The sequence below is a fragment of the Nyctereutes procyonoides genome, unplaced genomic scaffold (genome assembly GCF_905146905.1).
Source record: "Nyctereutes procyonoides isolate TBG_1078 unplaced genomic scaffold, NYPRO_anot_genome, whole genome shotgun sequence".
In the NCBI taxonomy this organism is placed as follows: Eukaryota; Metazoa; Chordata; class Mammalia; order Carnivora; family Canidae; genus Nyctereutes; species Nyctereutes procyonoides.
The window spans coordinates 59299425-59327250 of NW_026575125.1; the positions used below are offsets into that span (position 1 = coordinate 59299425).

Consider the following 27826-nt stretch of genomic DNA (forward strand, 5'->3'; position numbering starts at 1 on the left):
AGAGAGAGAGAGAGGCAGAGACACAGACAGAGGGAGAAGCAGGCTCCATGCACCGGGAGCCTGATGTGGGATTCGATCCCGGGTCTCCAGGATCGTGCCCTGGGCCAAGGGCAGGCGCTAAACCGCTGCGCCACCCAGGGATCCTCAGTTTATCAATTTCTAAGACCCATCTACGATAAGTGTAATATTACTAGTTATCCATATCCTTGGTAGCTGAACAATTATAGTTTAGTTCACAAGTGATTACATGTCACACTGGGTAGCAGTGTAGTGTTTCCTCAAGTTTGGGATTCTGGGGTATATTCTATTATCTTTGCACATAGCAGGCACCCAATACTTCCACTCTTTGCCTTTCTTTTTTTCCAGTTTCCTAGAGGACTTTTGTCTCTGACAGCAGCTTCTGCCGTAATTGGATTCTACCATTCTTATCTATCATCTATCTATCTATCTATCTATCTATCTATCTATCTATCATCTATCTATCATCTATCTATCTTCTTTCCTTCAGCCCTTAGCCTCCACTGAATTTATAAATAACCTGGTCAAGCCCCAGTGAATGAGGCAAATATGAGATCCAGAGATAATCTGAGAATACAAGGTCCCAATTTATATACCATACACACTTTTTATTGTTGCTGCATTAGAACTACCTATGAACAAGGATGACTTAGACACTTTGTGCTTTCTAAGTGTGGTCTGGGTACAGCTGGTGATCTACAAGTATCCCCAGGGTGGTGCTTTCTATTTTTTAAAAGATTTTATTTTATTTATTTATGAGAAACAAACATAAAGAGAGGCAGATACCTAGGCAGAGGGAGAAGCAGGCTCCCTGCAGGGAGCCCTATGTGGGACTCGATCCCAGGACCGCAGGATCACACCCTGAGCTGAAGGCAAGTGCTCAACCACTGAGCCACTCAGGCGTCCCTGGTGTCTTCTTAAATGAAGATAGCAATAGTGCTTCTTTTTTATTTCCAGTTAAACAAAAAGCTATTCTTTTCCTCTTAATCCAATTTAGTGCAGTTCTTCATTGAAGTCTTGCTGTTTTGTTTGTACCTTTCTTAATAATTGTTTTCATTTATTGTTTTGTGTCATAGTCATCTCTCTGGTTTTTCAATGTAAACTTTTTCATTATTCCTACCCCAATTCCACTAGACTTAAAGAGGAATAACCAAGTCTTATTCTTTTTGTATTTCATGCTGTACACACTTCAATGTATTTTAAATATTGGCTGATTTGAATTAATCAACTTATTATATACTTTCATTAATGTCTTATCAAAATTAGTGGGAATCCTTGCATGGAAAAAGATAATGAACATGGAGGAGGGATCCCTGGGTGGCGCAGCGGTTTGGCACCTGCCTTTGGCCCAGGGCGCGATCCTGGAGACCCGGGATCGAATCCCACATCAGGCTCCCGGTGCATGGAGCCTGCTTCTCCCTCTGCCTGTGTCTCTGCCTCTCTCTCTCTCTCTCTCTCTGTGACTATCATAAAAAAAATAAAAAAAAAGAACATGGAGGAAAGTTTGCAGGACTGATAGGCACAAGACTTGGATCATACCTCAGGCTATGTTGGATTCATTGTGCGATCTTGAGTAAATCACTTTCTGTGATCTCTTATCTCCAATTCAATAGGTTTATATTATGTGATCTCTGAATTTCCATTTAGTTTGCCATTCTGTAATGGTCATGGTATCATTTTCTTTAGTTTAGTTAAGTATTAGAAAAAAAAGCATGTAGTATGAGAAATCTATGGATTTAGTGAAGAGGGACATGGATAAAAGTTGTTGCAAGCTTGATTTAAGACTAGTAGGTGACCCTGAGTTTTAGGTGAACATCTGAGAGATATACTCACTTACTCTTTGAATATATTAGCTGTTCTCAGGATACAAATTTGGCCAAGCCTTCTAAAGGCAACACAGAAGTTCTAGCTTTGACAGTGGTTTTTAAACTAAGTGCTAATCTTATGATGTGAAGTTGTCCCACTTTCTAGGGCCTCTTTCTCACTGGACTTACCCCTTTTGTTATATAATAACAAGTTACAACATCTCTTGTTCTGTCAGTATTATCACCATTCTTCAGATCTTCTAACAGAGAAACTTCTCTAGTCATCTTTGTTGTTTCCTTTTGTATGAGATACCCACCATGCTTGATCATATAGTGTTAAGAGTTCCAGGACCAACAATACATCCATCCATTTCTTAGCTAATACCTAAAATCTATCCTTCAGAGTATCTGACAAGCCTTAAATTCTGTTAAAATGACTTTATGTTTACATCAGTCAATTCCCGAATTTATTAGATTCTGTCATCTCAGTTAAATGGAAAGAGTCTGGAAAGCTTTTGCTAAAGCTGATAGGGACAAGATGAAAATAGCAAAAAGGTGTTGGGAATCTGAAACTTGAGGACACTGAAGTTAAAATTTTAGATAGGGAAAACAACACTGATCTGGGATGTTGGGGCAGGGAAAAAGGGGGAGGGATCTAACTCCATCTCAATTTGGCTCCAGTTCCAGCTACTCTTTATCCAATCTGATACTTAGTATCAGATTCCTCTTCATTCCCTTTCATTACTAATACTACTTCATCACTTCTGGCTCTCATTACCTCATACATAGATGACATAATTACCTACTTCTTACGTGTACCTAGCATTTTAGCTATGCTGAACTGTTTGTAATTCCTAGAGATGTTTCTCATACCCCAATAATTTTATGCTTTTTTCTCAAAATAATCTTACACACTACAGCCACACGAGTCACTCTGTTTTTTAATTTTTAAAAAGATTTTACTAAAAAAATTAAAAAAAATTAAAAAAATAAAAAACTTAAAAGCCAAATTAAAAAAAATAAAATAAAAAGATTTTACTTACTTTTTCATGGGAGACAGAGAGAGAGGCACAAGGACACAAGACACAAGGAGAGGGAGAAGTAGGCTCCATGCAGGGAGCCCGACATGGGACTCGATCCTGGGTCTCCAGGATCATGCCCTGGGCTAAAGGTAGGCACTAAACCACTCAGCCACCCGGGCTGCCCTCCATTCATCTTTCGATGGACACCGAGGCTCCTTCCACAGTTTGGCTATTGTGGACATTGGTACTATAAACATTGGGCTGCAGGTGTCCCGGCGTTTCACTGCCTCTGTATCTTTGACGTAAGTCCCCAGCACTGCAATTGCTGGGTCCTAGGGCAGATCTATTTTTAACTCTTTGAGGAACCTCCACACAGTTTTGCAGAGTGGTGGGACCAGTTCGCATTCCCACCAACAGTGCAAGAGGGTTCCCCTTTCTCCACATCCTCTACAACATTTGAGGGTTCCTATCCTGTTAATTTTCCCCATTCTCACTGGTGTGAGGTGGTATCTCATTGTGGTTTGGAGTTGTATTTCCCTGATGGCCAGTGATGTGGAGCATTTTCTCATGTGCTTGTTGGCCATGCTTATGTCTTCCTCTGTGAAATTTCTGTTCGTGTCTTTTGCCGATTTCATAATTGGATTGTTTGTCTCTTTGCATTGAGTTTAATAAATTCTTTATAAATCTTGGATACTAGCCCTTTATCTGATAGGTCTGTTGCAAATATATTCTCCCATTCTGTAGGCTGACTTTGAGTTTTATTGACTGTTTCTTTTTCTGTGCAGAAGCTTTTTATCTTGATGAAATCCCAATAATTCATTTTTGCTTTTGTATCCCTTGCCTTTATGGATGTATCTTGCAAGAAGTTGCTGTGGCCAAGTTCAAAAAGGGTGTTGCCTGTGTTCTCCTCTACGATTTTGATGGAATCTTGTCTCACATTTAGATCTTTCATCCATTTTGAGTTTATCTTTGTGTATGGTGGAAGAGAATGGTCTAGTTTCATTCTTTTGCATGTGGCTATCTAATTTTCCCAGCACCACTGATTGAAGAGGCTATGTTTTTTTCCCGTGGATAGTCTTTCCTGCCTTGTCGAATATTAGTGGACCATAGAGTTGAGGGTCCATACTGAATTCTCTATTCTGTTCCATTGATCTATGTGTCTCTTCTTCTGCCAGTATCACACTGTCTTGATGACCACAGCTTTGTCGTACAACCTGAAATCTGCCATTGTGATGCCCCAGCTCTGGATTTCTTTTTCAATATTTCCCTGCCTCTTCGGGGTCCTTTCTGATTTCACACAAATCTTAAGATGATTTGTTTCAACTCTCTGAAGAAAGTCCATGGTATTTTGATAGGGATTGCATTAAATGTGTAAATTGCCCTGGGTAGCATTGACATTTTCACCATATTAATTGCTCCAATCCAAGAGCATGGGATATTTTTCCATTTCTTTTGTTTGCCTCAATTTCTTTCAGAAGTCTTCTGTAGTTTTTAGAGTATATATCTTTTACCTCTTTGGTTAGGCTTATTCCTAGGTATCTTATGCTTTTGGGTGCAATTGTAAATGGGATGGAGTCCTTAATTTCTCTTTCTTCAGTCTCATTGTTAGTGTACAGAAATGCCACTGACTTCTGGGCATTGATTTTGTATCCTGCCACGCTGCCAAATTGTTGTATGAGTTCTCACAATCTTGGGGTGGAGTCTTTTGGGTTTTCTATGTAGAGTATCATGTCATCTGCAAAGAGGGATAGTTTAACGTCTTCTTTGCCAATTTGAATGCCTTTTATTTATTTTTGTTGCCTGATTCATGAGGCTAGGACTGCTAGTACTATGTTGAATATCAGTGGTGGGAATGGACATCCCTGTCTTGTTCCTGATCTTAGGGGAAAGGCTGCCAGTGTTTCCCCACTGAGAATGATATTGGATGTGGGCTTTTCATAGATGGCTTTTAAGATGCTGAGGAATGTTCCCTCTATCCCTACACACTGAAGAGTTTTGATCAGGAATGGATGCTGTATTTTTGTCAAATGCTTTCTCTGCATCTATTGAGAGGATCACAGGGTTCTTGTTTTTTCTCTTGATGATATGATCTTTCACATTGATTGCTTTCCAATGTTGGACCAGCCTTTCATCACAGGGATAAATCCCCCTTGGTCATGGTGAATAATCTTCTTAATGTACTCTTGGATCCTATTGGCTAGTATTTTGTTGAGAATTTTTGCATCTGTGTTCATCAGGGATTTTGGTCTATAATTCTCCTTTTTGGTGGGGTCTTTGTCTGGTTTTGGAATTAAGGTGATGCTGGCCTCATAGAACGAGTTTGGAAGTACTCCATCTCTTTCTATCTTTGTGAACAGCTTTAGTAGAATAGGTATGGTTTCTCTTTTAAATGTTTGATAGAATTCCCTGGGAAGCCATCTGGCCCTGGAGTTTTGCGTCTTGGGAGGTTCTGGATGACTGCTTCAATTTCCTCCCTGGTTATCAGCCTGTTCAGGTTTTCTATTTCTTCCTGTTCCAGTTTTGGTGGTGTGTGGTTTTCCAGAAATGGCGTTCATTTCTTCTAGATTACCTAGTTTATTGGCATATAGCTGCTCATAATAAGTTTTTAAAATCATTTGTATTTCCTTGGTATTGGTGGTAATCACCTTTTCATTCGTGATTTTATTAATTAGAGTCTTTTCTCTTTTGTTTTTAACAAGCCTGGCTAATATTAGAAACAGCAAATACCCCCCATTTGCTTCGACATGGATGGACCTGGAGTGTATTATGCAGAGTGAAATAAGTCAATCAGAGAAGGACAAACATTACATGGTCTCATTCATTTGAGGAATATTAAAAATAGTGAAAGGGAATAAAGGGGAAAGGAGAAAAAATGAGTGGGAAATATCACAAAGGGAGAACATGAGAGACTCCTAACTCTGAGAAATGAACTACAGGGTGTTGGAAGGGGAGGTGGGCGGGGGGTGGGGGTGACTGGGTGACGGGCACTGAGGGGGGCACTTGATGGGATGAGCACTGGGTGTTATTCTATATGTTGGCAAATTGAACACCAATAAAAAATAAATTTATATATATAAAAAAACAAGGCTGGCTAATGCTTTATATATCTTATTAATTCTTTCAAAGAACCAGCTCCTGGTTTTGTTGATGTGTTCCACAGTTCTTCTGGTTTCTATGTCATTGAGTTTTGCTTGAATCTTTACTAACCCTCTTCTTCTGATGGGTGTAGGATCTATTTGCTGTTCTTTTCCAACTCTTTTAAGTGCAAGTTTAGCTTTTGTATTTGAGTTCTTTCCAGTTTTTGGATGGATGCTTGTATTGTGATATTTTTCCCTGTCAGGACTGCTTTGGTGTATTCCAACGATTTTGAACAGTTGTATCTTCATTCTCATTAGTTTCCATGAAATTTTTAAATTCTTCTCTAATTTCCTGGTTGACCCTTTCATCTTTTAGCAGGATGGTCTTTAACCTCCACATGTTTGAATGTCTTCTAAACTTCTTCTTGTGATTTAGTTCTCATTTCACAGCATTATGGTCTGAGAATATGCAAGGGATGATCCCAATCTTTTGGTATCGGTTCAGACCTGATTTGTGACCCAGTATGTGGTCTATTCTGGAGAAAGTTCCATGTGCACTTGAGAAGAATGTGTATTCATTTGCATTTGGACGTAAAGTTCTGTAGATACCTGTGAAATCCATCTGGTCCAGTGTATCATTTAAAGCTCTTGTTTCTTTGGAGATGTTATGCTTAGAATATCTGTCAATTACAGAAAGCACTGTGTTCAAGTCTAATAAGTATATTATTATCTAAGTATGTCTTAACTTTGGTTATTAATTGATTGATATACTTGGTAGCTCCCACATTAGGGGCATAAATATACATAATTGTTATGTCCTCCCATTGGATAGATCCTGTAAGTATGCTATAGTGTCCCTCTTCATCTCTTAGTGTAGTCTCTGGGATAAAATTTAATTTACCTGATATGAGGATGGCTACCCGTGCTTTCTATTGAGTACCATTCATTTGGGGAATATAACAATTAGTGAAAGGAAGTAAAGGGAAAGGAGAGAAAATGAAAGTATCAGTGAGGGTGACAAAACATGAGAGACACCTAACTATGGGAAATGAACAAGGGTTAGTGGAAAGGGAAGTGGACGGGGGTTTGGGGTGACTGGGTGATGGGCATTGTTATGCTGTATGTTGGGAAATTGAAATCCATTAAAAAATAAAAAAATAAAAGGCAAGAATCACAAAAGTAGTAAAATACTATAACATACACCAAAAATGTGATAAGGAGAGGAAAATGGAATAGTTTCAAACTTGAATGACCATCAACTTAATATAGACGCTATATGCAGAAGAGGTTATTACACATATAATGGTAACCATATATCAAAAGCCACTAATAAATCTGAAAAAAACAAAGAGAAAGAAAATATATTACTAAAGAAAATCAGCAAAATATGAAATAGAGACAAGAAAGAATTATAGAAAATCTCTAGAAATAAGCCCCCCAAAAGTAATAAAATGGCAATAAATGGCTATCTATCAATAATTACTTTGATGTAAGTGGACTAAGCACTCTAATCAAAAGACATAAGGTGGGCAGCACCGTTGGCTTTGGCTTGGAGTCTACCGAGGGAGCGAGGACTGGGGACGCGTGCACGTACCCGTTCCCGGAAAGTCCACTGCGCCACTCACTCTTTCGTCTCCGGCCTCATGCCACAGTCTTATTCAGGCCCCGCAGCCCTTCCACCTGCCTCCAATCGCTGGCCTGCAGAAGCAGACCTGGTGATAAGGATTCAGGTGCAAGTGGTATATATGCAAGGTGACTCCATGAAGCACTGGTGAGAGAGTGGAGAAGTGAAGCAAGGAAAGAAAGACAGTCAGAGGGGCATTCATGAGTCCTTTAGCACCGTGGACAGCCCACTGGGGAACTCTGGGAGTGCCTCAGCATTACTACCCCTTTCCCTGAGGGCTGAGAGATTTTATTTATTTGAGAGAGAGAGAGAGAGAGAGAGAGAGAGAGAGAGAGAGAGGCGGAGACACAGGCAGAGGGGGGAGAAGCAGGCTCCCTGCAAGGAGCCGGATGTGGGACTGGTTCCTGGATCCCAGGATCACACCCTGAGCCAAAGGCAGATGCTCAACCGCTGAGCTACCCAGGTTCATCTTGTATATATCCTGCCACAGATCTGGAAGCAGCCATTTCTCTTCAGTTCTTTCAGTGGGGAGTGTTGTCTGGAAACCACAAAATCTAGATACAGAAAAGGTTATCAAATGATGTCCCAATGTTAGGAAAATATTCAGAGCCACAATGACTCTTGGGCCAAAGGTGAATAAGGATCTCCCTCTGACCAGAACATTGCTTCTTCCTCTGTCATGTTCTGGTGCTCTGGAAGTGAGACATAATGAGACCCATGTGGCACATCAGTAAAAAAGATGAAAGACAATAATAGCTTCCTATTTATATGATGTTTATTACATTGATATAAGCTCTACGTTTGGGGAAGGCGGGGCAAGATGGTGGAAGAGTAGGGTCCCCAAGTCACCTGTCCCCACCAACTTACCTAGATAACTTCCAAATCATCCTGAAAACCTACGAATTCGGTCTGAGATTTAGAGAGAACAGCTAGAATGCTACAGTGAGAAGAGTTTTCACTTCTATCAAGGTAGGAAGACTGAAAAAAAAAAAAGAAATAAAAACGCATCCAAGGGGGCTGGGCCCCCGGGAGGAGCCCGGCTAAGGCTGCGCAGCGCGTGCCGTCAGGACAGAAAAGCCCAGTCCCGGAAAAGCAGGAGCTTCACCAATCTTCCCAGATGGAGAGGTGCTCACAGGGAGCTCAGGCAGGATCCCAGGAGGGGCAGGGATGCCCTCAGGGTCCCAGGGGCACTAACAGAGAAACTGCGCCCTGGGGGAGAGCGCGCCACACACCACGGGTCAATCTCCCTAAAAGTCTGCTGCGCGCACCGGGCCCCGGAAGCAACTCAGGTGGTGGTTCAGGCGGCGGCTCTGGGCCGAGGGGGCTGCATGGCCCCGGGAGCAGCTCTGGCTGTGGCTCAGGCAGTGGCTCCACATGAAGGGGGCTGCATGGCCCCGGGAGTGTGATTCCAGCGGTGCAGGCCCTGGAGCCAAGGGCGCTGGGAGACATAGCCCAGGATACTGCACTCCTCCAGGACAGGCAGAGGCCCGGAGGACGCAGGACAGCCAGGACGCTCCTGCCCCGAACTGTGCATTTCGGCACCCCCCGCCCCCGGAGCATACAGGCCCCTGCGGACTGGGAGGTGTGGTAGTTACTACGGAAGCTGACTCCAGAGCTGGAGAGCTGGACATCGCCAATATTGTTGTTCCTCCTGGTGTCACCTTGTACCTGGGACTGAGCAGGGGCCACACAGGATAAACAGCTCCCACTGAGCGCTGCACCTGGCAGGGGGGCTAGGCAGCTCCCCCAGGTGCACACATCTGAGAATCAACAAAGCAGGCCCCTCCCCTAGAAGACCGGCTAGAAGGACAGGGGAAAAGGAAGTTATTGACCAGGCAGCACTGGAAAGTTCCAGGGGAAGTCGAGGGATTTCTAGAATATAGAATCAGAGGATACTCCCCCTTCTTATTGTTTTCAGTTTGTTTACCCCCCTTTTTTCTTTCCTTTTCTTTTCTTTTCTTTTTTCCCCCTTTTTCCCTCTCTTTTTATCCTTTTTCCAGTACAACTTGTTTTTAACCACTCTGCACTGAGCAAATTGACTAGAAGGAAAAACTCACCACAAAAGAAAGAATCAAAAACAGTCCTCTCTTCCACAGAGTTACAAAATTAGGATTACAATTCAATGTCGGAAAGCCAATTCAGAAGCACAATTATAAACCCACTGGTGGCTCTAGAAAAAAGCATAAAGGATTCAAGAGACTTCATGACTGCAGAATTTAGATCTAATCAGGCCAAAATAAAAAAATCAATTAAATGAGATGCAATCCAAACTGGAGGTCTTAACGACGAGGATTAACAAAGTAGAAGAATGAGTGAGTGACATAAAAGACACGTTGATGGCAAGGAAGGAAGTTGAGGAAAAAAGAGAAAAACAATTAAAAGATCATGAGGATAGGTTAAGGGAAATAAATGACAGTCTCAGAAGGAAAAATCTACGTTTAATTGGGGTTCCACAGGGTGCCAAAAGGGACAGAGGTCCAGAAAATGTATTTGAACAAATCATAGTTGAGAACTTCCCTAACATAGGAAGGGAAACAGACATTCACATCCAGGAAATAGAGAGATCCCCCCCTAAAATCACTACAAACCACTCCACACCTTGACATTTAATAGCGAAACTTGAAAATTCCAAGGATAAAGAGAAGATCCTTAAAGCAGCAAGAGACAAGAAATCCATAACCTTTATGGGGAGAAGTATTAGGATAACAGCAGACGTCTCCACAGAAACCTGGCAGGCCAGAAAGGGCTGGCAGGATATATTCAGGGTCCTAAATGAGAAGAACATGCAGCCAAGAATACTTTATCCAGTAAGGCTCTCATTCAGAATAGAAGGATAGATAAAGAGCTTCCAAGGTAGGCAGAAACTGAAAGAATTTGTGAACACCACCCAGCTCTGCAAGAAATAGTAAGGGGGACTCTGTAAAAGAAAGAGGAAGTCCAGGCTCCCTGGGTGGCGCAGCGGTTTGACGCCTGCCTTTGGCCCAGGGCGCGATCCTGGAGACCCGGGATCGAATCCCACATCAGGCTCCCGGTGCATGGAGCCTGCTTCTCCCTTTGCCTGTGTCTCTGCCTCTCTCTCTCTCTGTATGACTATCGTAAATAAAATAAAAAAAAATAAAAAACACTTAAAAAAAAAAAGAAAGAGGAAGTCCAAGGAAACAATCCACAAAAACAGGGACTATGAATAGGTATCATGATGGCACTAAATTCATATCTTTTAATAGTCACTCTGAACGTGAATGGTCTTAATGATCCCATCAAAAGATGCAGGGTGTCAGACTGGATAAAAAAGCAAGACCTCACATTTTGCTGTCTGCAAGAGACTCATTTTAGACCTGAGGACACATACAGCCTGAAAATGAAAGGTTGGAAAACCATTTACCATTCAAATGGTGCTCAATAGAAAGCAGGGGTGGCCATCCTCATTTCAGATAAATTAAAGTTTATCCCAAAGACTGTAGTAAGAGATGAAGAGGGACACTATATCATACTTAAAGCATCTATCCAATGGGAGGACATAATAACAATCATGAATATTTATGCCGCTAATGTGGGAGCTGACAAGTATATCAATCAATAATCAAAGTTAAGACATACTTAAATAATAATACACTTACACTTGGTGACTTAAATATAGAGCTTTCTACAATCGACAGATATCCTAAAAACATCTCCAAAGAAACAGCTTTAAACGATACACTGGGCCAGATGAAATTCACAGATATTTACAGGACTTTACATCCAAACACAATTGAATACACATTCTTCTCAAGTGCACATGGAACTTTCTCCAGAATAGACCACATACTTGGTCAGAAATCAGGACTTAACTAATACCAAAAGATTGGGGTCTTCCCCTGCATATTTTCAGATCATAATGCTTTGAAATGAGAACTAAATCACAAGAAGTGTGGAAGGATTTCAAACATGTGGAACTTAAAGAGCATCCTGCTTGAAGATGAAAGGGTCAACCAGGAAATTAGGGAAGAATTAAGAAGACTCATGGAAACTAATGAGAAAGAAGATACAACTGTTCAAAATCTTTGGGATACAGCAAAATCAGTCCTGAGGGGAAAATACATCGCAATACAAGCATCCATCCAAAAACTGGAAAGCACTCAAATACAAAAGCTAACCTTGCGCCTAAAGGAGCTGGAGAAAAAACAGCAAATAGATCCTACACCGAGCAGAAGAAGAGAGTTAATAAAGATTCAAGCAGAACTGAATAAAATAGAGACCAGACGAACTGTGGAACAGATTAACAAAACCAGGAGTTCATTCCTTGAAAGAATTAATAAGATAGATAAACCATTAGCCAGCCTTATTAAAAAGAAGAGAGAAAAGACTCAAATTAATAAAATCATGAATGAGAAAGGAAAGATCACCACCAATACCAAAGAAATACAAACAATTTGAAAAACTTATTATGAGCAGCTATACGCCAGTAAATTAGGCAATCTAGAAGAAATGGACACATTTCTGGAAACCACAAACTACCAAAACTGGAATAGGAAGAAACAGAAAACCGGAATAAGCCAATAACCAGGGAGTAAATGAAACAGTTATCAAAAACCTCCCAAGACACAAAAGTCCAGGGACAGATGGCTCCACAGGGGAATTCTATCAAACGTTTAAAGAAGAAACCATACCTATTCCACTAAAGCTGTTTGGAAGGATAGAAAGAGATGGAGTACTTCCAAATTCATTCTATGAGGCCAGCATCACCTTATCCAAAACCAGACAAAGACCCCACCAAAAAGGAGAATTACAGACCAATATCCCTGATGAACATGGATGCAAAAATTCCCAACAAGATACTAGCCAATAGGATCCAACAACACATTAAGAAGATTATTAACCATGACCAAGTAGGATTTATCCCCGGGACACAAGGCTGGTTCAACACTCGTAAAACAATCAATGTGATTCATCATATCAGCAAGAGAAAAACCAAGAACCATATGATCCTCTCATTAGATGCAGAGAAAGCATTTGACAAAATACAGCATCCATTCCTGATCAAAACTCTTCAGAGTGTAGGGATAGAGGGAACATTCCTCAACATCTTAAAAGCCATCTACGAAAAGCCCACAGCAAATATCATTCTCAGTGGGGAAGCACTGGGAGCCTTTCCCCTAAGATCAGGAACAAGACAGGGATATCTACTCTCACCACTGCTATTCAACATAGTACTGGAAGTCCTAGCCTCAGCAATCAGACAACAAAAAGACATTAAAGGCATTCAAATTGGCAAAGAAGAAGTCAAACTCTCCCTCTTCGCCGATGACATGATACTCTACGTAGAAAACCCAAAAGCCTCCACCCCAAGATTGCTAGAACTCATACAACAATTTGGCAGCGTGGCAGGATACAAAATCAATGCCCAGAAATCAGTGGCATTTCTATACACTAACAATGAGACTGAAGAAAGAGAAATTAAGGAGTCCATCCCATTTACAATTGCAGCCAAAAGCATAAGATACCTAGGAATAAACCTAACCAAAGAGGTAAAGGATCTATACCCTAAAAACTATAGAACACTTCTGAAAGAAATTGAGGAAGACACAAAGAGATGGAAAAATATTCCATGCTCATGGATTGGCAGAATTAATATTGTGAAAATGTCAATGTTACCGAGGGCAATTTACACGTTTAATGCAATCCCTATCAAAATACCATGGACTTTCTTCAGAGAGTTAGAACAAATTATTTTAAGATTTGTGTGGAATCAGAAAAGACCCCGAATAGCCAGGGGAATTTTAAAAAAGAAAACCAGGGATCCCTGGGTGGCGCAGCGGTTTGGCGCCTGCCTTTGGCCCAGGGCGCGATCCTGGAGACCCGGGATCAAATCCCACGTCAGGCTCCCGGTGCATGGAACCTGCTTCTCCCTCTGCCTATGTCTCTGCCTCTCTCTCTCTCTCTCTCTCACTGTGTGCCTATCATAAATAAAAATTAAAAAATTATTAAAAAAAGAAAACCATATCTGGGGGCATCACAATGCCAGATTTCAGGTTGTACTACAAAGCTGTGGTCATCAAGACAGTGTGGTACTGGCACAAAAACAGACACATACATCAATAGAACAGAATAGAGAATCCAGAAGTGGACCCTCCACTTTATGGTTAACTAATATCGACAAAGGAGGAAAGACCATCCACTGGAAAAAAGACAGTCTCTTCAATAAATGGTGCTGGGAAAATTGGACATCCACATGCAGAAGAATGAAACTAGACCACTCTCTTGCACCATACACAAAGATAAACTCAAAATGGATGAAAGATCTAAATGTGAGACAAGATTCCATCAAAATCCTAGAGGAGAACACAGGCAACTCCCTTTTTGAACTCAGCCACAGTAACTTCTTGCAAGATACATCCACGAAGGCAAGAGAAACAAAAGCAAAAATGAACTATTGGGACTTCATCAAGATAAGAAGCTTTTGCACAGCAAAGGATACAGTCAACAAAACTAAAAGACAACCTACAGAATGGGAGAAGATATTTTCAAATGACGTATCAGATAAAGGGCTAGTTTCCAAGATCCTTAAAGAACTTATTAAACTCACCAGCAAAGAAACAAACAATCCAATCATGAAATGCTCAAAAGACATGAAGAGAAATCTCACAGAGGAAGACACAGACATGGCCAACATGCACATGAGAAAATGCTCTGCATCAGTTGCCATAAGGGAAATACAAATCAAAACCACAGTGAGGTACCACCTCACACCAGTGAGAATGGGGAACATTAACAAGGCAGGAAACCACAAATGTTGGAGAGGATGCGGAGAAAAGGGAACCCTCTCCCACTTTTGGTGGGAATGTGAACTGTTGCAGCCACTCTGGAAAACTGTGTGGAGGTTCCTCAAAGAGTTAAAAATAGATCTGCCCTACGACCCAGCAATTGCACTGTTGGGGATTTACCTCAAAGATACAGATGCAATGAAACCCTGGGACACTTGCACCCCGATGTTTATAGCAGCAATGTCCACAATAGCCAAACTGTGGAAGGAGCCTCAGTGTCCATCGAAAGATGAATGGATAAAGAAGATGTGATTTATGTATACAATGGAATATTACTCAGCCATTAGAAATGACAAATACCCACCATTTGCTTCAACGTGGATGGAACTCGAGAGTATTATGCTGAGTGAAGTAAGTCAATCGGAGAAGGACAAACAGTGTATGTTCTCATTCATTTGGGGAATATGAATAATAGTGAAAGGGAATATAAGGGAAGGGAGAAGAAATGTGTGGGAAATATCAGAAAGGGAGACAGAACATAAAGATTCCTAACTCTGGGAAACGAACTAGGGCTGGTGGAAAGGGAGGTGGGCGAGGGGATGGGGTGACTGGGTCACGGGCAGTGATGGTGTCTCTTGTCTGGATGAGCACTCATTGTGGTGCTATATGTTGGCAAATTGAACTCCAAAAAAATACAAAAAATAGAAATATAGAAAGAAACAATATGCCACTAAATAATGAATGGATCAACAAGCAAATCAAAGAGGAAATTAAAAGGTCATGGAAACATATGAAAATGAAAATACAATGATGCAAACCTTTAGAATGCAGCAAAAGCAGTCCTCAGAGGAAAGTTTGTAGCCATATAGGTCTACTTACAGAAGTAGAATAATATCTCATAAGTAACCTAACCTTACGTCTGAAGGTTCTAGAAAAAGAACAACACACAAAGCTTAAAATCATCAGAAGGAAGGACATAATAGAGACTAGAGCAGAAATAAATTATAAGGAAACTAAAGCAATGATAGAACAGATCAATGACACCAGGAGCTGGTTCTTTGAAATAATTAATAAAATTGAATAGCCTCTACTCATACTTATCAAAAAAAGGAGAAAGTATGTAAATAAATGTATCAGAATTAGAGGAGAAATAACAACCATCATCACAGAAATGTAATCAGAATATCATGAGAAGTGTATGCCAACAATTGGGTCAGTCTGAAAGAAGTATATAAATTCCTGGAAACATAAAAATGCCAAAACTGAAACATGAAAATTAGAAAAACTTAAAGAGACTGAAAATCAGCAAAGAAGTTGATTCAGTAATCAATTCCCAAGAAACAAAACTCCAGAAGCAGATGGCTTCACCCTCTCTTTTGTCTGGGTTGTCTGCCTACCTGGCAGCACATTGTATATGCGTTCTACCCTAGGCAGGCAAGCTGAGTTTTAAAACTGCAAGCTTTAGGGACTAAGTATCATGGGGACCCATACTGGTCCTCTGGGGGAGGGTGTTGCCATGCTGTGTGTGATGCACGTTTGTCCCAGAAGGGCAGTGATACCAAAGTGCAGAGGCCTGGAGTTTGGAATAAAGCAAAGCAAAGACCCAGTGTTCAGGTTAACTGCCCTCAGTAGGTGTTTCTGCTCCTATGCTAAGGGGCAGAGGAGGGTAATGGCTCCTGCTTGCTCTTTTGTCTCCAGAGAGGCAATGCCATCTCTCGAAGATGCACTGCAAGAAGGGGGAACTGTCTTTCCCAGTGTGTTCCAGGGGATTCTCAGATTTCTTCATCTGCTATGGGCTATCTGCCCTCCTACTCCACAGGAATAGTGCAGTGCCCTCAAGGTTCCACACAAGCCATGCCATGTATCTGTAAAACTCCAGTCTTTGAACCTTACTGGTTGTAAATCTCATGAAAATCAGCCCCTCATGTTTTCCCAGTTAATGGTTTTTAGGAAGTGTTTTCCTTGTGTGATCCCCTATATACTCCTCACTCTCTCTTTTTCTCTTTCTCTTTATTTCTCTTTACCCTCCCCCTGTGACCAGGGCTCTCTTCCTTTCACAGCACCTGTGATCTATTTCTCTGTCAAGTCACATCTCTGTACCTCCTACCTTCCACAGTGTGACCTCTACTTTCCCTCTATTTTTTCAGTTTGTTCTGTCAGTCCTCAGATTGATTTCATGGGTATTCAGAATGATTTGATATTTATCTAGTTGTGTTTGTGGGATGAGGCAAGCCTAGGGTCCTCCTACTCTTAGCTCCTGCTCCTAAGTTTGTGTAGTTTCTTACATGTGAGTCAAGAAATCTACTGTTTTATTGAATTTAGAACTAAAAAGAAAGAAGGAAAGGATAAAAGGAAGGAAGGAAGGATGAACAAATGAACGAAAGAAAAAAAGAAGAGAGAGAGAAAGAAAAAGAACAGACTAGGTATACGTGTGGAAAGCAAGCTTTAATTTGTTCATAAATGAGCAGTGAGGAAGTGGCTCTCACTAACACCATCTTGATCATGCATTCTCCATTCTCAGAGTCTCCTGATTGCCTAGAGGAGCAAATATAAATTTCTTCCCACTAGTCTGTACTAAATTTCTTCTTAAAGTCTCTTCTGTTACTGTAAATCTGTTAGCATAATATCAAATTTGCTTCTCTAAGGTGTATTCAATTATTTGAAAAATTCTTTTTTTTAATTTATTTATGATAGTCACAGAGAGAGAGAGAGGCAGAGACACAAGCAGAGGGAGAAGCAGGCTCCATGCACCGGGAGCCCGATATGGGATTCGATCCCGGGTCTCCAGAATCGCGCCCCAGGCCAAAGGCAGGCGCCAAACCGCTGCGCCACCCAGGGATCCCCTATTTGAAAAATTCTACCGGTGATATCTGGGCACTCTTTACCATATGAAATGACAGGACAAAGAGTAACTTAGCTGTGTCCTAGTTTTTAGGCTTTCATGAGGATGTGGAACCAGACATGATCACAGAGTGTGGTACACTGGAGTTTAAGATTTCAGTCATGTGATAATAAATGAGGCTCTGAGTGTGGCCATAGAATGAGTAGGTAAGGTGGAATGCGAATGGATGTTCTAGATAAGGAGGTCAAGAAATTTGAAGTCAGTTTACTAGGTTGGTTGTTTATATGAAAGGTGAAGATACAAAGGTGATAGCAGGGTTTAGGGTAGAGAGGGAGACTATAAGCCAAATGCTAAATTATTCAGTGAATTAAGAAAAAATAACTAGGAGGTCAATAGATGGTGATATTAATAAGGAAGATTAAAGGGTGGCATAGGTGAATGGCATTTGCATTATGGTAGAAGAGTAATGGTTAAACTTGGCACCAAAAGCCGGAAGACATCCAACAGTCTCTTGAGGTCTCACAGTAGATGGGATGTAGAAAAATAAGCAGTTTACTTTTGATGGGGAGGATCAGGTTTCACATAAGGCAATGAGGTGGTGGGAGAATTATTTGAAGAGATTTGGGATATAGGAGAACTTATATTTAAAAAGGAGGCTCTCAAGGGCACAGTGAAGAGAGGGTTAGTAGAAAGGTTAGATGTGGAAGGAAGAAGTAAGAGGGGTAAGTAAGTACAGGGTATTCTCAGGATGTTAGAACCTTGGAGAGCAGTTGAGCACAGTGGCCAATGGTTCAACTAGAGTATTCAACTTTGTATTTCTGCCCCTTTTTATTTTTTCTTATAGTACTTTGTATATTTACATAATCTCTACTACTGAATTATAGACTTTTTTGAGGACAAAGACCAGATCCAATTAATATGAATAGTTTCTATAAAACCTAGCAAGGAACGTTACACTTTTTGCTCAATGAATGTGTTGAATCAGACAAACTCATTTCAAAATTGTTTTATTGAATCACCTTAGTGTATAGTTCTTTTATTTTATTACTTCTTATTTTTCCTTTGGTGTAACTTTTGAAATAGGAACAGGAATTTTTCTCAGAATATTTTACTAAAGCAAAAAATTAATAAGGACAACTTTGTATGAGAGCTAAATTTAAACTGATTGTTTCTCCTCCAACTAAAGTGATACACAAGTCTGGCAGCAGAATTATGATTTACTGTAAATCAACTGAAAGTGAGACCAGTAAGTTCACCTAGATTGCAAGTTCCTTGAAAACAGGGGCCATATCTTTATGTTTTATTTTTCCCATTTTACTTCCTATTTTATACTTCCCCAGTTTTCTTCTAGAGTGGTTAGCATAGTACTTTGCATACATGGCAGGAACATAATTAATGTCTGGAGAGATTCTATGCCATTCTTTAAAAAATTATATTATTCAGCCATGTCAGTAGAATGTGCCTTTTTGTTATTCCAAGAAGTGTAGTACGAGGCAGAAGTGATCTTTAAAATCCTGTTCCAATGGACTTCTACATGTGAAAAATCTGGGAATGTGAGTGGAGTGGTGATGACTTGCTCAAGAGCATATGGTTAATGGCAGGGCTGGAACTAAAACCCAGGCATTACAAACTTCAGTCCAGTTCTGCTACCACACTGCTACTTTTCTTTTTGGTCTCCCTTCATCAGTGATAGGTTTTTCAGATAGACAATTGAGGTTGTTAGTGTATCCAAGGTCTCTGATATGCAAATGTTTGGTGTTTAGCTCTTTGTTTCTCTGTTTCCCTTGAATAACTATCAACTCCCATGGTTTAAAAGACCACTTTCATGTGGATGACTCAAATATCTGTCTCACCCACAAACTACTCACCTGAACTTTAGTCTCATTTTCAACTGCCTATAAGATTGCTCTTCTTGGATCTTAGGCTTTTTTCTCAATTTTAACATGCTTAAAGACATATATATTATCTTCCCTCCCAAATAAACTGTTCCAACTGACTTTTATTTATTTTTCATTAACATTAAACGTCTTCCAGTTACTTCAGCAAATATGATCAGGGTAGACATATTTGATCTTCTTTGACTTCATTCCTCATGTGTGAACTCAATGTTCTGTTGATTATTATTTTACAGTATCTCCTGGCCTTCTCCCACCAACTTAGATCAGGTTCCTTATCATGCCTTGTCTACTTGAGGATACTCAAACTATGTATCCTCTTTCACCCTTACATGGTCAAAGGGGTGAACTTGGCAAATTTCTACATATACTCCAAGATTCAAGTTGAAGTTGTTATTCTTTACAAATGTTCCTTGTTCATGGTTCTATTATTTATTACAGGGCTGTAATCACTCTTTTTGATTGCATGTCTGACATACCCATTTAGACAGTGGCCCTATTAATGACAATGAGTCAGTTTATTCAGTTCTGCTTTCTTCCTCTCATAATTGAGCAACTTTGAAAGAATAATTGTGGTAGTAGGTGCTTTTGAGAAATACAGTATTTGATTTCCCAAGGTGTGTGTCTAGGGAGGTGGAGGAAGAAACAAGCTTTTGATGTGGAAGCATTGGTGCTATTGTGCAGGCATCTAGAAAATGGCATAAAGTGGGAGTGAAATATAGACTTCACTAGTAGGGTAAAGTTTATTAAAAAGAAATCTGAAAAATCAGGTGTAGTATAGAGGACCGTGACCTCTGGATGAACACTACAAATCACTGGAAAAGAAAGTAAGGGGAGTGAAGCAGATGAATCCACACATTTAAGAAACTAAAGAAGGCAAAGGGCTTAAAACAAAAAAAAGCAAAAGTAGTTTGTTGGGGCTGAAGCAACTTTGGAAGAATAACTGTGTGGTATTGGTTTCAAAGTGGTGTAGGTCAGAGATTGATGAGAATCCAAAGACCCAAGGATGTGTCTGACTATAAGGTTTGGGTGAAACTGATGATGAGTGTTTTTTAATTGACCCAACAGGAGCCACTGAAAGATTAAATCAGTACTTGGATGGAATTTTATGATTGTACTAAATTTGATGCCTCCCCCAAGACTTCCTTTACCTTTCTAGTAAATGCTAGCATGTACCGGATGGTCTGTATCTGTTGGATGATTGCCAACAGGGATGGGGAGATGAGGGCAGGGCTAAAGCAGAAGAGGAAGTGGGGGAGGGTGTGACTTGGGGCTCAGTCTTCTAAAGCAGATACTTCTGCTGAGCAGTGGCAAGATGCAGGAAGCTTGATTTTCATGAAATTACAGCTCAAAGGGGCCCTACTTTTATTTGGCCAACTCCCCAGTGCCCTTTTTGCTATCTTCCATGTATCTTATTGTCAAATGGAGAAAGTTATTTGTGATGTTTATCCTGTAAAGGTAAGCTCAGGGAGGTGAGAGATAATTTTCCCCCAGCTTTATTGAGGTGTAATTGACAAATAAAATTGCAAGATATTTAAAGTGTACAACTTGATATCAAAGTACACACACACACATACACACACACGTTGCGAAGGGATTTCCCCCCAATCAAGTTAATAAGCTGGGGACAATGTTTTATTAATGTTTTGATACAACAAGTGTTTGTTGAATAGATGCATAATAAATAGGAGAATGAGCAAATATAACTGTTCTGTAAAATATAAAGCAGTATACAACTGTAAATTTTTATGAATCTGTTTCCTACTAATACTAAGCTCAGCTCAGGTTCCGCTTCCTGACACTTACTTTGACCACCCCATTCTTTTATTTGTTTATTTTTAATTTTTTTATTGGAGTTCAATTTGCCAACATATAGTATAACACCCAGTGCTCATCCCGCCAAGTGCCCCCCTCAGTGCCCATCACCCAGTCACCCCAACCCGCTACCCACCTCCCTTTCCACTACCCCTTGTTTATTTCCAGAGTTAGGTGTCTCTCATGTTTTGTCACCCTCACTGATATTTTCACTCATTTTCTCTCCTTTCCCTTTATTTCCTTTCATTAATTTTTATATTCCCCAAATGCATGAGACCATATAATGTTTGTCCTTCTCCGGTTGACTTATTTCACTCACCATAATACCCTCCAGTTCCATCCATGTCAAAGCAAATGGTGGGTATTTGTCGTTTCTAATGGCTGAGTAATATTCCATTGTGTACATATACCACATTTTCTTTATCCATTCATCTTTCGATGGACACCGAGGCTCCTTCCACAGTTTGGCTATTGTGGACGTTGCTGCTATAAACATTGGTGACCACCCCATTCTATACTCATATCTCTCTTCTTTCAACTTGAATTATGTTTATCACTTGTACCAATTATATGTCAGTCAGTATTCTACTATCTTGTAGCTTGTAATGTGTAAGAATCTTGTTTCCCTAGGTAGATTGTAAACTCCTATAGAGTTGGGGAAAAAAAGTCCAGCCTTTTTTTCCCTTAAGCTCTGTGAACCAATAAGCTAGCTTATCACAAAGTTTTGGACATATAAAATGTGCAATAAATGTTTATTGAGTGAATGGCCATAATTGGAGCAAAGCTACATGTCCTCTATCAGGTTTTAATCTATAAACAACCAAGCTTGCAGTAATAATTTTGGTGGCTTTATTCCATGGCAATAAATAATTTTGGAGAAGGGAGTAGAAAGACCAACCTGTCATCACAATAGCCTTATTATCCAATAATTAGCTTTTAAACTTGGCATTTCTATGAAAATGCTTAGCAGCATTCGCACTGGTATTAGGAAGTACAGGGGAGTCAATACTGCATTGTTGACAACTCAAAGATGTTTTCTTTCAGATAGCTTATTTATTGATAAGGGGCGAACATTATATCAATCAAATTGGGACACTCTTGTCAGACAGCTGGATTCCAAACCAAAGAAAGAGTTGAGCCTGAAAAGAACCTGGACTGTGGCATTCAGAGCTAATGACACAGTGTGTCCCTTTACGTAATACTATGACACAAATGTTTTATCCTGTATAATCAGAATAAAGTGATGCATGAAAACAGACTTGAAGGGAAATGCAAGTCACAAAATAGCAATAGAGGTATTAAGGAGTGCATGAGTGTTTGTGGTAGAAGATAGTTCTACCCTTAGTCTGAGTGATAGAAATATGTTACAGGCAGCTTATATGCTTTTGAACTTTTTGTAAAGCATTAACTGGAGGGTCTACTTTCTGACAGGGATACTTGTTAAGTCTCTACCGAATTACCAGCAACTTGGAATCCACCTAAGTTCTGAGGCCATTGCTCACAGCTGATTCTGAGGCCTGTATCTAACTTCTTGGAATTTAAATGCCTGGATCTTAGAAGCAGGATAATTGTTCTCTAGGGGACTGCCTTGTATTGAAGGCCTTTGTCTTAAGTAATAATTCAAATTCAGATTAAACATAATAGGTAACTAATTTGGAATGAAAAGCTTTTTATATTTTCTGAGGCCTGAACTTCCTAGGGACTTTACAATAAGTATATAAGATGTGTCAGAGATGTTTTAGTGTTGTCGTTGTTAGCTTAATTCCACTTATGCTAAATCCATGACAACACAAGGACAACCATATGTAAAAACAAAGTTAATCTGAGACAGAGGAGAAATCTCAGTAAGTCTTACATGTTAGATATCTCAAAATGTGATTCCAAATTGGATTTTTTATTTCCTTTTTAAGGAGGGATTGATAAAAAATAAAAGAAAGCCTGAATGTTCCAGGGGATTCTGAGTCTAGACTTCAGCTCCTTTTCCTTTTCCATTAGCTACATTTAAGTAGAAGCTCAAATGTCTGGGATGTATTGATTACACAAACACTGTAAATATGGTAATGACATTTTATTCATCAAAAGGAAAATCAACTCTATTTAAGTGTTCAAGGGTCTATGTTTACTCTTCTGTTTTGTCTCTTTCCCCTTATTTCTGCCAGGACCCCTCTCTTACTAACTTTTCTCAAACATTTAAAGATTTTTCTATTTTTCTCTCCTAAATACAGAAGAAAAACTGGTGGCCCCCCAAAAAGAGGAATTATGATGGAATAGGGTGGAATGGGATGAAATGAGGAAGCAGGATAGATGAGTTCTGTAGTGTTTAAACAGTGGTCTTTTCTACCAAACTATGAAGAATTACCAGTTGAAAGCAAAAGTAATTATAATCGGCACCAGTACTGTAACATGAATTAACAGAACAAAGATGTCTGGATTTATTGAATCAGGTTAATGGCTTACTTTGTTGCCTTTTCTGTAAGGATGAGGATGTACTACCACCTGCTATGAGTACATCAGACTTCTTAGCAGTTGTATTTCCTCAATGCAAATGAACAAATTGGCATTCACATTGAGGCTTGTACAGGTATGGTAGAATTAGTGGTAATCAGAAGGTTGGCTCCTACTTACATCTTAAAAGTAGGATAAGATTGCTGATGCTTACTTTGAGTGAGGTCCCTGTTTAGAGGTGTAATATTGGGAGCAGAAAGTAACAGGGTCTACTCCCTCTACATGCAATCAGTCTTGTTATGTGTCTTATTCTCCTAGAGTGGAATTTAAACACAATCTTTTTGGATGGTTTTCATTTTCAAGTTGCTTTCATATTTATCATTTTAGCAGATCTGAAAAATATCTCTATAAGCTCATTATTGCATTGGATATATGAGGAAATCAAGAAATAACTTGCTAGAGAACATACAGCTGATTAAAAGGCAAATCTAGGGGATCCCTGGGTGGCGCAGCGGTTTGGCGCCTGCCTTTGGCCCAGGGCGCGATCCTGGAGACCCGGGATCGAATCCCACGTCGGGCTCCCGGCATGGAGCCTGCTTCTCCCTCTGCCTGTGCCTCGCCTCTCTCTCTCTCTCTCTGTGCCTATCGTAAATAAATAAAAATTAAAACAAAAAAAGAAAAAAAAAGGCAAATCTAGGAGGAAGTCCCAGTTATCCAGGCCCAGTTTCCTTCCCATTGAAATCTATGCAGCAAGGTAGTTTAAAGATATAGAGTTTATGACAGAGTCCAATTTGAAAGATACTTGAAGCAAAATATCTCCTTGCTTATTTATATTAGAAAAACTTAATAGTTATTCGGTGCTCATGGTATGTCTAAGGCACTATGCTAGTTACTATTAGGGAGATGAAGTTTAAAAGAACAAATAACCTAATACTTTCTTCCAAAACTCTTGGTATATTTTGCAGAGAAGAATTATATTTCTGTGGCTCTTAATTCTCAGGACTTCTTTCTCTTAACCAAAAGTGTATGAACTGTATAGGTTTCAGCCCTTGGTCATCTGTTAGATTTGTTTTCTCTAAGATAAGCCAATCTTATGGCATTGGCTGTTACACTCCTCAGATTTAACTTTGGCCTCTACCATTTACCCATCTTTCATATTCAGGGCCATTGTTTCCAATCACCCATAAGACATTATTTCTTGGAATTTTTGCCATCTCCTTAAACTCAATAGGTCAAAAACAGAACTCATCATGTCCTACACTCCACACTTCCATTCCCAAATTACCTAATTCTATGAATAGTAGTAGCAACACTGCCCAGATACCACAGGTTCAAAATTTCAGGGACAGACCTGACTTTCCTATGCTGCCTATATCTAATCACTCACCAACTTCTCCATATCCTAGATATTCTTTTAGGCCTATCTCATTTTTCCTCCTCTATGAAGCCTTCTCCACTTAACCCAGCCCACTTCTCTCTTTCTTCTCTAAACTCATTAACCATTACAAATATAACACTGGTTTACTGTCTCATATTTTTATGTTCTGTGCGTCTTGTATGCCCACCAATATTGTAAATTCCCCAACGGCAGGAACTACATTTTACATTTGTGCCACATAATGTGTTGAGCTTAACTGACACTTGCTTAACTGGATTACAACAGATTTGATATTTTTTTTTCAGATTTGAGATTTTTAATAAGAACATAAGAAATAACAAAATGGATCAAAGTAGAGGTCTATGCAGAGCTAAATTATTTAAGGGATTATGATAATTAGCTTTCATGGCATCGAATCCACAAGATTAGATATGTTTTTTAAGGATCAGTGCCCTCCTTTTAATCCCTTATTAGCCAGTGATACTGCACAGGCAAATTTATAATTTTATGTACCATGGTAGAATCTTGCTTTTATGCCAGACAAGTACTTCTTAAACACATCAAAAGTTTGATTAAGGTAAGAGAGAGAAAGTAGAAAAAATGAAATTGATGATTCTGGGCTAGGAAGACACTAAAATGCTGGGTTTGTACTGGACTCAACCTGAAAACTTTCTTTAACCTATTCTGTTTGGGTTCACTGACTCCCAGGGTGATTTATGCTATTTGCAGGAATTAATTAGCTAGTGCAGTCATTTAAATATTATGGGGATCTGGGGAGCAGTTTATATTAAGTGTATATTAAAGACATAAATGTAGTACCTGAGGTCATTTATTTTCTATATAAACAGAGACCACTTTTAGTTCTAACTAGGCAAGTAAGGGTAAAACAATAGAAAATATTTTTGAATGATTGCAATAGATACTATAAACAAAATTATCTAGAAACAAATTTCGCTAATATATTTGAAAACTATGCAGCCTCAAGTCCTGGTTTACTTACATTTTGTTTTAGAATACTCAGTACATAAATACATGATGTCATGGCCTCTTTCTAGTTTTCAAATCAATCAGAGCACTGAAGGGCAGAACTACTAAATTTAAGGATTTTTCCCCCTTTTCTCTAGGGATGGTACTTACCAATCCATTTGTTTACCCTTGAAAAGAGCTGCTTTGCTGCTAAGTAGAATTATGCTCCTGGCCAAAGATTTTGATCGAAATGTATGAAGTGTTGGCTCTGCGTAAACCTGGTCTATGTCAGATATGTCTAAGTTATTAAATAGATCATGCAATTTCCTTATATTCATTTATAGTTGTGAGAGCTATCTATTTGCAGTAGCTAGTTAAAACTTGTCAATTTCTAGTTGTATGGTGTTTGTTAGAAAATTTGTTAATGCCTCTATTTCCTTATTTGCAAAACAGGGATCGTCATACTTACTCTGTATAAAATGCAGGATGTTGAGAGGTTCAAGTAGGATAATGAATGTGAAAGTACTTTGTAAATATACCAGGTCATTCTTCACTATTTGTTTAACTTTTATCAGTCACTATTTTCTTTCCACAATGAAGGACACCATCACAACAGATTAGAGAAATCTCACTGAGCCCTTAAAATAGGATTCTAAAGTATGTCTTATATCTCTAACTTAATTGTGAAGGTGCTGAAGGCTTGGGTAGTGTCCCCTCTATATTTTGCCACATCGAGCCCCTAGCAGAAGCACTGAGCAATAATTGTTGACAGACTGATTAGATTATCAAATATCTGGCCAATAAATAAAGGAGAGAGAATTCACGGTAGCAGCCTAATTGAAAGCAGGCAAGGCAGATTAGTTATCCCTAAACTTCTGGGAATTTGCTAAAATCTGCCAATAGCAGAATTTTACTACATACTGTTTTAGTCATAGCAATTGAAACATCAAATCTTACCTGCTACCTTCAAGATTGAGAGTTTGGGGTCCTTTTGCATTTATTCTGAGAAACAAGCTCCAAGTCTTCATTAAATCCAATCTACCCGTCCCTTGTAGAGCTAAACTTCTTGGTGAGCTGTACAGTGAATCTGAATACCCTGAAGGGCCTCAAAGCACACTCCATTTACAGAGTGCCTGTTCTTTAGGCAAGCTTCTTTGAAAAGATGAGTTGCTGCAATTTTCAAGAAGAAAGAGGCCAGGGCACATATGCTAGCCAGTGTACAGATTCTTCTTCCGCTTTTCAGATTAGTCCTCAAACTGTAAAGCACGGCTGTTTGACTTTTCTGGTGCAAAGTGGGGGAGGGGAGGGTAGAGGGAAGGAAGAAGAATAGAAACTGGAGACTTGCAAGTTGTTGTGTATATAAATAAGCTTTTATGCCTAGCTCCAGCAACATAATCCTCAGGAAATCTTGTAGCTGCTCTGAGATAGGAAGCAGGAATGAGTATACTCTGTTCAGCTTAGTTCTCTTTAATTTTTATGGTTAGAGTATTTGTAGGTGGAGAAAGACAATCTTACCAGTATATGCTAATCTAATTGCCATTATGTGAAACTTGATTTTAGGCAAAAGAAATTTCACTCCCCCCTGCCCCCTTTCTCTGTCTCTCTTTCCTTTATTACACTTGTGGCTCTATCCACATTCTAAAGAGCCTTTTTCTTTTTGGTGCCTTATGTTCTGGAAAATAATTTTCTTAGTTTGAGTTTCATTTCACAAAATCCCCATAACAGACATTGCCTCCACTAGATTAAAGGTAGTTTTGTTTCTGTCACACCGGGAATGACCTGGAATCAGTGGGCTTGCTGTCAGTGGTCCTGTGTTAGGAGTTTGGAAGGCAAGTAAATACTCACAGATTTTGACTAGGCTCTGGGGTGTTGGAATAATGAGATGCTCTGTCTTCTGGAGAATAAGGATATAGCAGTCTGCTAGGTCTTGATTGGAACTTGGGGTGGCACCTTGATGTTATGATGAACAAAATGGATGAGACCCTGGTGTGAGTTGATTACATCAATTATATAGAGTTAAATAAAGGTGGACTATATGGGGATGGGTATAAGTAAGTTCATTTTAACACCTTTTAAACATGGTCCCATAACTACTAATTAATAATTAATTAGGTACTCAGTAAAACATGAGCCCAGCAATATAGCCCATTGGCTTGCTACTTGCTCCAGAAACAAAGACATTTACCCAAACTTTGC

The 27826-nt window shown here is 39.6% G+C and overlaps 1 protein-coding gene across 1 annotated transcript in view; it reads right to left on the minus strand.

Annotated features, from left to right (window-relative positions):
* Positions 1-26751, minus strand: part of CYSLTR1 (cysteinyl leukotriene receptor 1) — a 42617-nt gene extending 15866 nt beyond the window's left edge. Inside the window, exon 1 of the mRNA XM_055338670.1 lies at positions 26588-26751. The gene's annotated coding sequence lies outside the window, so the exon portion shown is untranslated. The remainder of the gene's footprint in view (positions 1-26587) is intronic.
* Positions 26752-27826: the final 1075 nt, after the last annotated feature.